The sequence below is a fragment of the Eucyclogobius newberryi genome, unplaced genomic scaffold (assembly GCF_026437365.1).
Source record: "Eucyclogobius newberryi isolate DKJ021-1_F unplaced genomic scaffold, fEucNew1.0.hap1 SCAF_4, whole genome shotgun sequence".
Classification (NCBI taxonomy): Eukaryota; Metazoa; Chordata; class Actinopteri; order Gobiiformes; family Gobiidae; genus Eucyclogobius; species Eucyclogobius newberryi.
The window spans coordinates 24,394,609-24,409,693 of record NW_027316056.1 but is presented as its reverse complement, the minus strand read 5'-3'; the positions used below and the strand labels follow the sequence as shown (position 1 = coordinate 24,409,693).

The 15,085-nt window shown below is 38.4% G+C and overlaps 1 protein-coding gene across 17 annotated transcripts in view; it reads right to left on the bottom strand.

Annotated features, from left to right (window-relative positions):
* Positions 1 to 15,085, bottom strand: part of adgrl3.1 (adhesion G protein-coupled receptor L3.1) — a 146,871-nt gene that overhangs the window by 119,187 nt on the left and 12,599 nt on the right. For all 17 annotated transcript variants that reach the window (XM_072463200.1, XM_072463203.1, XM_072463207.1 and 14 more), the window contains exon 2: positions 12,814 to 12,888. The gene's annotated coding sequence lies outside the window, so the exon portion shown is untranslated. The remainder of the gene's footprint in view (positions 1 to 12,813; positions 12,889 to 15,085) is intronic.

Here is a 15,085-nt window from a genome sequence, read left to right as displayed (position 1 = left end):
ACAAGGCCACGAGTACCGTTGGTAAATGCATAGTCACCTTAGGTCACGAGCATTGGTTTATTGTGTTTTGTAACTCAAACTTGCATGGTCCAATTTCAACAAAATATAAAAGAAAAGCGTAGTAATTGTTCGATGAACTCCAGCCACAACACTGGTGCCCAGCGTTAAATAAAGTAAGAAAGACAGAAATAGTTGTACAGTAGTTGGTTTTGTAAATTAAGTAATTAATCAAATGTGAAAATGTATCATATATTAAAGGTCCACATTGTGTTTACACTACACTATAAAGCAATTAAAAAAATGTGTAGAAGAAAAAGATGGTTGAAAAATAGTTCTAGGGCATGAAGCTTTGAAGATATTTGAAAAGTCTGCTAATGTTAGAATATCAGATTCAGATTCAGAATCAGACATTTAAAAAACAAATCAAAATGTTTGGTCTTGCTCAGAGTGGAGCCATCTAAGGATGTGGTGGATCAAAGAACCTTTATTTTATCCCCAAATCCAGCTTCTACCCCCTGTTACATCCCCATCTTTTTCTTTCTACTTCTTCTGTCTTGTTCATTTTATCTGTATATTATTGTGTATTGTACGTGTTGTCCCCCCGTCTGTAAATACCCCCCCTTTTTATATATATGTTCAGCGTCTTTGGGTCACTGAAAAGCGCTATATAAATAAAAGTTATTATTATTATTATTATTAGCTCTGCTGGACTGACGTAGCCTCATGCGGACCTAAACACCTCGAGTGTGTGTGTGCGTGCGTGTGTGCGTGCGTGCGTGCGTGTGTGTGTGTGTGTGCGTGCGTGCGTGCGTGCGTGTGTGTGTGTGTGTGCGTGCGTGCGTGTGTGCGTGCGCGTGTGTGTACAGAGCAGGTGAGTGGAGGAGAAGTAGTCTTTAATCACAGAACTACACATTGAATAGAAGGTCCAGTGGTGTAGTCTATGATATACTGGTGCACAACACACCCAGTAGAAGTGCTGCTAGATTTGCGCATGCCCACTACAAATTGATCGCTGATGTGTAACAATACGATCCCCATGATACAGTATGTGCTTTCTCTCAGTCTAGGCCTGCACAAACTTTAATCCCCTCTTTCATTGTAGTTACTTTCTTTGAGAAGCCAGCCCTCCTCTTTCTGTTCGGGGATCAAGGCCACTGGGGGAAAACCAACATCTACAAAATTATGTTCATTTGACGACAATCTGTCTCATATTCACTGAGAAAGATGCAAAAGAGTGACTGAATGAAAGTGCAAAGCGAGGCAGCCGACACACGCAGCGCGGGTCGCAAAGTCAAGCTCATTCTTACAAAACTAAACACAAACGTTATAAATTTACCTACAACATAAAACATACGTTTAGCAGTCGAGAGAAAAAAAAGTTTTCTGTCTAAAACTTTTTCACAGCTCAGAAGGAAAGAGAGAGAAGACGTGATACAGTCTGTGGGTAAGACGTGTGCAGGGGCGGAGCAGCCAAACTCAGGGGCTGGGATTAGGGGGTGGGGGCACTTGAATAAAAAAGTAAATTAAAAAAACACAACAAAAGATGATTCAAATGATACAAATAAATAGATTTCTCCGTCTAATTCTAAGCCAAAGTAAACAGTGGATTAAACCGATACAACGTAATTGTAAACCAAAAGTAATGTCTTATTGCAATACTACTCGTTAGCAACAAGAACGCACATGGTTTGATTGCCCTGGTTTTATTAAAGGCAGTTTCCAAAGTACAATGGGTGATGTAAAAAAAAAAAAAAATAGGGGGCTTTCTTTTTTTATAATCCACCTGCTGTAAATGTTGTGGAGAAACCTCTTACTTGCAATGACATGTGAATAATACACAATGGGGAACGCAAAGTAAATTACTTCTTAGCGGCACAATTATCCGCAGATTTCTCTGCTGTTCTCTAATCTTGTTCGTATAAGTTTTGTGTTATGTTAATTTCATAGAGAGGAAACTGACTATAACTGCATATCATTGATCTCGAATTGTCCAGCCCTAATATGCAGTGTTCAAATATTTCTACAAAAACTTTCATTTTAGAGAGTGAAAATCTTGCTGCATCTTACATATGTGAGCAGATCTGAACTGTGCATATTAAAGTTCTGAAATATTTATTTCAAAAAAAGGCTTTCTGTGGCGGCAGTTCATAATTTAATAATGTATAAGCAGCAACATGGTGTATATAAATATAGGAGGAAGTTAGCATGAGGAAAAGGCCAGTAGAAACACTGAGTGATGTAGCAGAAAAGAGTACATTAATTTGTGCACTTGTCACCTTGACTTGAGCTAAGAAAATGCCCTATAGACAGAAGAAATATTAACTCCACAGATATTGTGAAACAGCGCTGAAGTGCAGCAGTCTTTTCAAGTCGAGCTGACAGCAGAACAACATGACGTGCAATGGTCTATGAAATGTCTCCTGACACGTGTCCACAATGATATGGGATTATATGTCAGCAAACACTTTACTTAGAAAAAACAGAAATTTGTGTTTGAAAAGCTATGGGCACAAGACATTCTGACAAAACACAGTCTAGTCGCAACATTCATATTACCAAATACATAAAAGTTAATGTAATCCCTCATTTGCCAAGGAGTGTTCCATTGTAGGAAAAGGTTCAGTTTTAGTCATCTGGAGACTGTTTAAAAAAAACTAAAACGTTTCGACTCTCATCTAAGAGCCAATCTGCAGATCTAGTTTGAGAAATCGAATATTTATCCTACTCTGACTACCTCTTGATAATAGCTTGTCCTGTTTTTGTTTACACTGTGAGTTTACCTGAAACCAATCGTCTTTGTTTACTCAAACAGCCCTGTAATGGGCCATAGAAATCCTATTGTTACTTGACTGCAACTCCATAATCACTGATGGGTACTTGATTAGCATCTGAATGACCAGGGCTGATGCCGCACCATGATTTAACCCAAACCCAAACCCTAGCTGTACACTGAAGATTGCACCTAAAACCTCCATTTCTGTTTAAAGTTTTTAACAAAAATGGCCTCCTTAACTCCTCTTTAAAAACACCTCTTCTTCTGCTTGGAATCTTCACAGTGGTTTGTGTTGATAAAGCCTCAGGGGCCTCCAAGTCTTACCTATGTCCCGCTCTTTACAACATTCCTCACTGCATTGGATTGAATGCACTACATTGCTCTGTTTATGTGAAGGCATCTTGTCCTTCGGATGAACCAGTTGTCTACGTGTTGCCCAGTTTAATTAACAGGAATTTTGTGCTGTCTAAAAATCCTTTGTAGTTTTTCATCCAGTCCAGGCACATAAGTATCTTTTGTCCTGTTTTTTGGCCCTTTTAACTTTTTAAGAGCCCAAGCGGGGTAATCCCAGGCTGAGAGAGCATTCCGGACATGTTTTTCCTCCTTCCTCTGAGCTGGTGGGCACTTTTTGGGCTCTGTGTTGTCCTGACCTGCTTGTGGTGTAGTGGATGGTTAGAGTAAAAGAGCAGATACTGATCCGAGCATTTCCTATATACTTCTGTCTGGAGCTTACCGTCCTCTACTCTGATAGTGGAACAATCAAGAAAGGCCAAGCAGTTCTCCTTAGGGTCTTCTCTTGTAAACCCGATATTCAGGTCCACAGAATTGATGTGTTCAAGGATAAAACAAAAAAAGGGCAAATGGGAAACAGAACCAAGAAGAAATTGAGTCTCTATCTCATATCTCTGGACTATATGAAAAACTACAAATATTTTTTAGACAGCACAATATACCTGTTTATTTCAAACCAGGCAACACTTTAGGACAATAATTTATTCATCCTATGGCCAAGATGGCTGCATAAAAACAGAGCAATGTAGTGTCAATCCAATGCAGTGAGGTAAGTTGTAAAGAGCATTACATACACAAAAAAGGCTTTCAGTCAATCTGCTTTTTCAGTACGAGCAGTACAGTTTATGAACACAATACCATCGCACATCCACAATGCTAATACACACAGAACTTTTAAAAAACAAAACAGAACAGGCTATTATCATGAGGTTCCGGCTGGTGGCTTACTCTGAGTAGGATAAATATCCGAGTTCTCGGACTAGATTTGCAGATTGAAAATGACTCTTGGATGAGGGTCAAAATGTCTTGTTTTTCTAAAACAAGTGTCCAGATGACTACAACTGAACTGAAGTACATACACAACAATCGGCGGTGGCAGTTACCATGCAAACTTGACAAAATCCAATACGATCATTCCCAATGCTAGGCACCAGCAAATTGCAAAAATTGCCCCAGCCCTGGTTCCTAGTCCAATGGAGAAATGTAACTAGGGCACTCTCAATATAAAATCCAGTAACAGATCCCTGCTGGTACAAGATGGTGTTTTAGCTCACAATCTTCGTCATACGATTTCAAACACAACAATGCTGCAAATCACGCAAGGTGATTGGACATAATGTTAAAGCCCTATTGTAAAGCAATTCCATCCCAACACAAATGGATCTCAACATATAATGATATTCAGTTCCAGTAAGAGGCCCGGCACACCATGATTGCCAAGCAGTTATTTTCTCCACCACAACTGTTGCATTTTTGATAAGCAGCATCCATCACTCAATAGCTTTTCAACCAACGATACAATGAGCTGCAATGGGGATATACAGAGGCTGGTTTCTGAAGCAATCAATGTCGACAGGGAAGGTAAACACAGGGCTAAATGTCAGCTGTGGCCACAATATCGCCTCGGTGGAAGCGCGAGACCCAAATAACCAAAATCGATCTAATCATTTCATATTCAAATCATGCCAGCACTGAGGTCCAGATCTTATTGCGGTTTCATATCCCCAATGTCCCGAGGTCCAATCAGAAGCATAACATCAACGGCAGAACTGGACAGGGTCCAAAAGGACATGGCAATTACGCCATAATGTCCTTTATGATGAGACATGCATGCTACTGGATAACAATGTTTATTTGAAGATAATAGAAGGTGATAGCCATAATTACTATGAGGAAGGATGTTTTCATTGGACACACAGACAATTCAATATGATAAATATTCAATATTTAATGGCCTTGCATTGAATAATAATAGTTCAACTGTATAAAAGAAGTGTTGACAATATGAGCTTTTTATGACTAATTGAGCTACATCACTTGAAATTATTTGGACACAGTCAACACTACATTCAAAACACTTAACACTAAAGCAACTAGAATAGCAATGACACATACAAAATAAGCATATGTAAAATAGCAATATGCATTATATGCACACAAAGACTGAATAGTAGAGGTGGACTAAGGATAATGCAGTATGTCTGCTTTAGTTTTGGAATACCACAAGAGCGAATCTGGAACAGTTTTTTTATACACAAGTGCCTTGTGTATAAAAATATGTATACTAGTAAATGCATGATACATGCCTAACGGTGTTGACATTATAATTAAAGTATAATATGTAAGAGCCATGGTGAGGACAGTATGCTGAGTCTTTGATGTGGCGTGCCTGAGGGCACAGTTGTTCTCTCCGTAGTATACATAATTAGTGACATATCAGTTAAAAATAGATATATACAGTACATGTACAATGCACATACATGTTGTCATCCTCCATATCCAATCATATCCACCACTGACTTTACTTTCTATTTATTGTCATAGATAGAAATGGATACAGTTCAGAAACAACATAAAATCAATGCTGAAAATTTAAACAAACATAATAAAACCTATTACCGGTACCTTTTTTATTTCAGGAAAATGTTATTTGTTTATTGTGTCATTTAGATGACACAATTCGTAGCTCAGAGTAATTTCTGAGCTACAACAAATCTATGTATCACTGTGTTGTAAATTTAGGGTTACTTTGACCACAACTCTTGACTGTATATAATTAGTTTGAGTTTGAAAGTTATTCCATGCAACAACAAAGCTCTGCAGCGGAGTGATATGGATAATTGAACTGGTAAACAGGCACGTGGAGGCCAAACATCTGCGACTGCATCTGCTCATCACAACCAAAATTCACATTCAACTGTATTCACAATCATTTCACACTAAGCAGCACAGCAACACAAGGGTAAAGGGCACGGAGAAGTAAATAGTGTGACTTGTTTGTTGTTTCACAGAGCCACGCTGTATCCTTTCAGGAATACACTGGCTGTAAATAGCTGCTCTCTTTACAAGTTGTTGACAAAGAGCATCTCTGTGGGCTATTCCCTTCAGTGAGAGATCCATGTGTCCCCTGGTCCCTAATCATGATCCAAGCAGGGAGAAAGAGCACAAGAGGGACGCACTTTTATCCTCCGTCAACAGGAAGTGCAAGTACTATACACATTATATTCTTAAATCACAATAAAGAAGCCCTGAAGAATGACACAGACTGTATTAAGGAAACGTAAAGAGCTATTATCAGACTCACTTCATACAAGTAAGAATAAACAGGCAAAACAGTCTTTTTTAATATTACAATATCATTAACTTATAAAGCAACACAAACATTGATAATAGGCCAATACTAATACCAATATATCTGGTTGCTGTGGCCCATAATCAATATTTGACAATACTGATATCTCGATTCAAACATAGCAAGGCCCACAAATTGATGTTAAATTGTGAAAAAAACTTTTGCATGATGGTAAACATACATTTCATTGCTCTTCTATTTTTACTTAGACAACATTAGACTTTCTTTTTTTGTTTTTTTTTCTTAAAAACAAAGAGAGAAATTGATCAAAAATTGCCTTTGCTTTTAAATGTCGATTCAGTTTTCTTTTCTTAAACGTCTCTTAAATGCGTAAATGTTTTAAAATCTGTGTGCTGTTATGTTTTCATTTTGCTCCAGGTCACACTTGAAAAAAAGGTCTCGAGCTCAATGGGGCTTACCTTGTTAAAAAGGTTAATAAATAAATAAAAAAGACAAATGTGATGCACCAAGGACAAACTGGGAATGACACAAGGGCATATAAAGACCGGACCTGCAAAGAAAAATATTGTTGTAAAATAGCAGCAAATCTGGAAATACCTTCCAATATTTCTGATACTGATATTGACAATATATTAGCCATACCTAATAATAATCACTCACAAGTGTTTTAATCTACATGAGAATGAGAAAATATTGATCCATCTGTTTCTATTGCATTCCAACTTGTCCCACATTCTTGAATGAGCTGTTTCACGATTTGCACAAATGCAGTGCTCATCCTGGTAACTTTCGATTTATTTACTTTTTGTTATATGTTTTCAATATAAACTTGCCATTATTTGACAATGTAAGTTTCTCTAGAGCCTTTCAAGCCAGGGTACATAGAGATGTTTTGTCCGGGTTATCGTGAAAATCGCAGAGTGTGTACAGGACTGAACTGTACATAAACCTACTGGAAGAAATGTAATCATATATGTGACTGTGAAAACTAAATCAGCTAGATGTGCAGAATAGACACATTGTAGGTCAATCAAATGTCAACAAGATCCACAAACTATTGATTGTTTTTAGAATTTCACCAATTTGATTCCATTATTATCCTGTAAAATAAATATACTTAATAAATAAACAACTTATTAATGCATAATATGAAAACGGTTATTTTTATTTCATAGGCTATTATCAACTAGCATCAGATTCTCATAGGCCATGAGCGTTACATCGCACAACTCTCAGCAGGTCAGATTATCATAAGGCAAATTACATCGGTTCAGTGGCTAAGAAAGAACACATCACTGTTTGCATGAATGACTTAGGAGAAGTGGATAGGAAGCTCGGCCACATTCACACATTAGCACACTCACACCTGGAACAGTCTCGCACCACTGGATGCACTAAGCCATCACTCTGCAATGGAACAGCTAAAGGTTAAAAACCCAGAGGCCGTGGCCCTCGATGGCAGCTGGAGAGGGATTTCAAGTGCAGGGATTTTTGCAGCTACTGTACTAGTCAGATTTGGAAAGTGTGACCTTTTGAGTCACAAGCTCATTTCCTCCGAGTCCGATCTGTTACTGCGGGTCAATACGCCACAGCCAAGGCTAAATGTGTTGCCACACTCAAGATAGCAGCCAGTGGTGCTAACACTGCTACTCATCACTATCAGTCACCACGGGTGGTTGACTGAGAAGCAAGGATTTTATAGTTGTGCAGAAGACAGGCCAGTTTTGTAAAAATGAATATGAAAAGACAGAGGCAAAACGGTTGAAACTAAAAGTTTTAGCATGTTTGGCCATTTGCCTCTTTCTTTTGAATTACAACACAGAAATACATGAACATACCCCATGCACACACACACACAAACTCATGTGTAATATATATGCTATTGTAATATTTGGTCAAACACAAATTAGCGCGCCATATGTCTTTGATTTAAAGGCATATTTAGACAAGCAACAGTGAACAGATTTTTTTCAAAAGGTCATAATATTCACTCAGCCAATAGTTAGGTAGTTATCTGTGCTACACAGACAAAAGAAATTGATAAAGTGTTTGTTCTTAATTCTTGTGTTCCCTCCTGCGTTACAGTAACTGTCAGGTCTTGTGTTTCACAGACATCTGCTTTGTGCCTAGGCCCTCCGCTGTGTTAGTCTTTGTGTGTGAGCGCGAACATGGGTGCACACAAGGGAAAACGACTCTGTCTAATTGCAACGGGCCCATCTGCTGATGCTGGAGAACAGGCTTCAGCCCCATGCACACAAACAGAGGAGAGAAAGCTACAACACACTCACACAAAGCAAAAGAGGTGACTCAAGGCCTTCAACTTGGACCCAGCGCAGCATTGCCCGGCATGCTTTACAATATGTGCTCTATTGTGTCAGGACAAAGGGCCTTGGATTGGAAGCAAAGGTCAAATTATTAGACAATAACCCTTTATGCTTGGTCTAGAGTGTGAGCCAGAGGAGGGGATTTGGTTTGACATCAGCCAGGTATCAAATATAATAATATATTGTATATTATATATATATATATATATATATATATATATATATATATATATATATATATATATATTCTAGAATTATATATTCTAATTGTGTAACTTTGAATCTCGAGGAGACAAGCGTGGCAATCGAATAGTCATCTCACCTTGTGACAATAGCAAATAGTTCAAGTTACTGCTTAAAGATATATACGTGTGCACAAACTGGAATGAAATTTTTTTTCTCTGTAACTACGATTGTGGGCAACATTACAAACACCCACCAATGTCATTGCTGGTAATTATTGCAAACTGAGAACACACAAGAGCTCAAATCCAGCAATCAAAATAATTGTTTTGACCTGTAGCCACTGCACATTACTAAATGTACCAATTTATTACTATTACTATTTACTAACTGGTTCCCATAGTACTATTACCTAGTTAGTTTTACATGTCTGAACACAATACTACTGCTCATCTTCCCATGCCTTTGTGACCTATATTCTTTTGTTCCTTGCGTTACATTTAATCTTTGTTCGGCTGATGAAACCGATATGGGTGGCATTGTGATCCAATCTGTGCTCTCATTAGCGTGTCCCGTAATGAAGGCTGTGTGTGCGAGTGCAACGGGAAACACCTGTTATACACCAAGACTGACATCCAGCTCATGAAGACTGATACATCCCTTTTCCCTCTACTTATTGTTCCAGCTGAAAAGGGACAACAGGCAGCCTTGATAATATCGAATTAGATTTCACGGGAATAGGAGAAAAATGGGGCAAAAACTCTGAAGAGGAATCATAGTAAAGGCTGTAACTGTAGGTGAATGGTATCTGTTGACATTATGTATTTAATACCATACTTTGGAACATTCCAGGCAAAGAACGAACATTTGCATTGAGATAAACAGGTGGTAGACCCTGTACTAAAGAGTGACATATTGCACCTATAAATAAAAAAGTCAAACATATTCTTTTCAATACATTTGCGTTTCACATTGATGCAGAAGTTTATGTCAGGCAGCACATTAAACCTGATAAGCTTAAATGCATACAGTAGAGTATATAGTGGCACTTGTGAAAGACAAGTCTCCACAAGTGTCGACCCATTCAATCAATATAGAAGACAAATCTCCTGAAAACAAGACCTCTGGGTTTTTACACAAGAATAATACTGCACATTTTTCTCCACGGTGAAGTCAGGCACAGGACGCTCGCACTAGCTGTCGATAACATGAAAACAGCACCCTCATCTGCCGTCAATAATCTCAAAGTGCAATTCATCAGCCCGACTCTAGGAGACAGTCTTTCTAATTAAAAAGGCCCTCGTAAATCCGACATTTTACAGGCCCGGCTTAGCTTGTAAACACACTGTAAATGAGTTGTGGTGAATGGCTTCATGGGCAGAGGAAGGTCTGGCGTCGCAGCGAAACTTACGTTGATGCCTCGAAGGAACAGAGACGGACGAATCGCAACAAACAGCTGGTTCTTGGAACTTGGCTTTCTACTATTTTTCGCTATTTATATTGGTGAATATTTATTTTTGACAATATATGGTTTTGATTAGGTTTATGTTTAGCAATAATTAATTTGTTCAAGATTAGGGTTACGAGCATCGCTAGGGTATGTGCTACTTATTGCATTACTGTGGTGGCAAAACCCTGCTCTTGTCTCTGAAAGTCGTGAAAAACACTTATAAACTGAGTATTTAGGTTTCTAGGAATGCATTAACAAAGTGAGAAATAACTTTGGACCAGACTAGTTTTGTTTTTCAGCTTTTTAAGACAAGTAAAATGGTATAGTGCCTTTAAAACTACTCTGTGCCCCCCTTTTGGACCGTCACCCACAGTTTGAGAACCACTGCAGTAAATCAACGTTCACTCGCACTTAACTGATAAGAGCATTTGAATTATTTTCGTGCCAAACCCCTTACATTTATACATTCATAAAACTAGAGTTACACAGTTGGCCAGGCCTATATTAATGAATAGACTGAGGAGCAGATTACGCTGCTTCTCAGATGAACAGCTCCTCGTGGCAATTACGGCGCACGTTTTAAAGAAAACTATAATAGTAATTCTTGTCATCTCGGACCTCTTCTAGGACACTTTGGAGTTAGTTAGTATCAGTCAGTTTTAAGTTTAGCCCAGTGTTGTCCTCTCTCGTCGCTGCGTAATGAGCCAGGGCACTGATGCACATGTGCTATTATGAGAGATAGTGAAAGATGTGGGCCGACATCGAGTACTTTTCTCCATAATCTGTGTGTGGTGGGCTGCAGTGGTGCTCCGATATGGACATTGTAGGCCGATACGGATGTTATAGGAAAAGCTTGGGCCAACAACCGATATTAGGCCGATATTCTATGTATGTCGTTTGGGTTTTTTAAACACTTAACATTTTTATCAAGGAAATATAGGTGTAAACTAAATCATTTTTAATCTTAATAAAAGATCAAATCTATGTTTGTTAAAATACATAATACCCTTCTTTTTTGGTTTGACCGTTATCATTTATTTAGCACTATGTTTAGATAAAGGAAGAGGCTATAATATCATTATTCTATATTAGTATAAGTTACATAGAGTAAATTGTGCCTTCACACTTTTCCATTCTGGGAAATTCCTGTTTTATTTGGATTATTTATCAGACTTAAGTGTCTCTCTGAACCTCTCCATGTGTCATCATCATGTTGCTCCGCCTCCTTCTGTATCAGCAGCAGTGACAGTCTCTCCTCCTTAGATACACAGTTTTCTCTCTTCTCCTTCTTAAAACCACTCACACTAAAGATATTTGGAGTAAACATGTCAGAACTGATTGTTTTGGGGGAAAACAAGTCAAATAATGAATGAAAAAACATTGTGTGTTTGTTAATGCTTTGAGCTTATATTTAATGATACGTTTTGTCTAAAACCTTTCTAGAGCTTTTCAGTCTGTGACGGTGTCATTTCTGAGTCTTTTGCCTCAGAAAAAAGACTGGATTAAAGTTTACAGTCTGTTCTGTTAGGATACAGCAGCAGAAAGCCTGTCCATGGAGCTGCTGTTTTCTTTCTTGTTTTTGCAGTGAGTTAACTCATTGCCAATGCGTAACATCGGCGGACTGATATCAGTGCTTTGGCTGATACCTATATTGCTCAATTATATATATATATATATATATATATATATATATATATATATATATATATATATATAATTGCCAATAAATATATAAATATATGTATATGTATATGTATATATATATATATATATATATATTGAGTGCAGCGCTCCAATGTCACAGGTCCCGGTACTGCCCTGGTGCTCATGCCACTGAGATTACAACAATTAATTTAGTACTGCGTTATACTACTGTGTTACTGAAAAATGCAATATATTACTGTAACTCGCTATGTTTGTACCACATTACTCCCAAAACTTGCAACGGTCTTAACTTCTGTTGCTATAAACAGGCCTAAACCGTTATTTTATTTTAAAGTGTATTTTATGTTATGGTGTTAAAAAATTATTGGTATCACCTTTTCCAGCCCAGATACCACCAGGTATGCCATTGTAGTGTCAACAAATTAAGCTATTTTAAGTGACTATATTATGTGTTTTACTGACTATATTCCAAAATGACATTCTATTTTCCACATCGTGTCTCAGCTTTTTGACATGTTGTTATTTACATCTCTTTGTACAAAAGTTCGGTTGGTCAGCTCTGATTGGATTAGCAATTCGCAAACACACGTTTGTCAGGCCAATTACACCTCTCCCTGGCACCAGATGGAACCGCCAAGATCTCCAGGGACAACTATCACGCACTACCCCAGTTTAAAAAATACTACAAATACATACTCTGGCTATGTCGGCAGAAACAACACACTCCAGGTGCATTGCGTGTCTAGTCCAAAATAATAACTGTTTCTGAGTCAACAGTTTTCATGTTAGGGGGCAATATACTACGTAGCCTCACCTCAAATTGTGTTCTTTCAGTGCCCAAGTAAAATCCTGAAGCATCACATCTCAGAAGCGGCACGGTGTCTCGATCCTGGAAGGAAAAAAATAGAAAAGTACATTAAGTAGATTCATAGGGAGCAGAGTATTCGCTGGACTGTCATTTGTTATAATGGAGACGGATGGCAGTAATAGGTGGAGAATATGGGGGGCAGTGTGAATAATAGCTCTTCTTCTGCTTGTGTGAACAGCCACTCCAATGCAAAGCCCGTATATGAACAAGCTCTAAGTCATGATTGCTTGCTTAGCCTCCAGCTCCTGTAAAGACCTCCTCAGTAAGAGTCTTCTCTCTGGTCGTGGAAAGGGGTCTGTATGGATGGCATGGTCTTTCACACTTAACTTTTTAAGCTATGATGGCACACAGAAAAAACAACTTCAGCAAACGCCTCACAAAGTATCTATTGTGGATGTTTGCTCTCAACGTCAATTTTATTTACAGTAACGAGTGTGCGTGTCTACATGAGCGGAGGAAATATAGGCTTACATCAGAGGCCTTGAGTTTGTCTGTTATTCCATGTAGGATATTTAGAGCGTTGTATGACAAAAACAAGAGCATTAACCACACCACGATGGACAGAGTGGCGAGCAGAGCCACAGAGGAGCTCTGAGCCTGCGCTTTGCAGTAATTGGGACTATTAGACACTGCAGGAGGCAATGAGCAATATCTTTACACTTGAGTGGGCCGGCGCTGCAGCAAAATATGGACATCCTACACAGTGCTGGTTAAGAATACATGTTTAAATGTACTATTTGAAAGCTTCATAACCTTATACCACCAATCCCCTGGGAATGCATTTGATTGGTCTTTTTGAGCATAGTGCATTTAATCATATTGTATGGAGTATCAGAAACATTTTAAATAATGTTTTAATGTAACAGACAAGCATGGGTGAAACAAAACATAACTCTAGATGTATGTATACTACAGTACAACTGATTATACGCTGATTATTTTGGCCCGAAGCTTTTATTGACAGGAAAGTACATTGAGAAATGGGGGATGAGAGAGAGGGGAGGACATGCAGTAACTTGTCAGAGTTGGGATTTCAACTTGGAGCCTGGCATACGTGTGCTTATGCCTCAACCACTCGACCACCGGGCAGCACACTACAGATGATGCTTAAATGTTTATAATCTTTAGATTTCTAATTAACAGCATTTAATTCATATATTTACAGAATAGTATGTCAAAATGAACGATGTTGTCCTTGTCGTTGTGTTACTTTTAATGGCGGTTGGCATCCAACTAAAAAGGTGCCTTTACTGCCACCTACTGTAGTTGTACGTGTTCAATGTTTTACACTATACTATAAAAAAGGAGAGAGGGAGAAAGAGAGAAAGAAAGAGAGAGAGAAAGAGCCAAAAGAACACTGCAATATGTATCTGCTAAAAACACAAACATGATTTTAAACAGTAGCTGCTTATGCATTTCTCTATATGTGATCAGTAAAGCTTCGTAGTTTTGTGCTTCACATATTTGCCTCCAGTTCACCTAGGATCATGTTTACTGTATTCAATTAGATCGCAGCCCAAGAAAGCATCACCAACGAAAGATTTGACGTCTCATTGGTCTCACAGAATCCATTGTTCTTGATACATCTTCAGTGGTGTTACATGTGTAAAATAAGGTCTGGGAAATGGCCAAAGGCAACAGAGCATGGCAGAGGAAAGAAACAAGCAAGCTGCAACAGTCCAAAGAAGCACCTACACGCAGCAGCCCCGTCCACATCTCGCCTCTCTCCTCATGGAAACAGTGTATGCATTATTCACACGGCACTGGTCAACAATAGAGGGATCAATGAGTGCAGAATAGAGGGTTAAAAGAAGCAAAAGAAACAAGTTAGAGGCAGAGCTGAGGCTACTCGGGAGAATACTAAGGACTTGTTCTTAATAGACCTCTTTACGAGACTACGTATTTTGGCAGTGCACGTTAGGGATTTTGAGAGAGATATTTGGCTGAACCTGAACTTGTTGAACTTAATGTTTTTGGTGAGTAAAATGTTGTAGTTGTAGTAGCATTTAAAATTCTTTAAGCTGGAGATAGGGCTGAGGTTGACTGCAAAACAATTAAATCCCCAATCTTGAAGTCCAGCTCTTGAAAACAGAAGCCCACAAAATGTCATATCATTTATAAAGATAACCAATGGTAAACTAGCTTCATTAACATTTGTATAGATACAGGTGATAAATTAGTTTATTTCATTCCATTTAAATTAAAATTCATAGCTCTC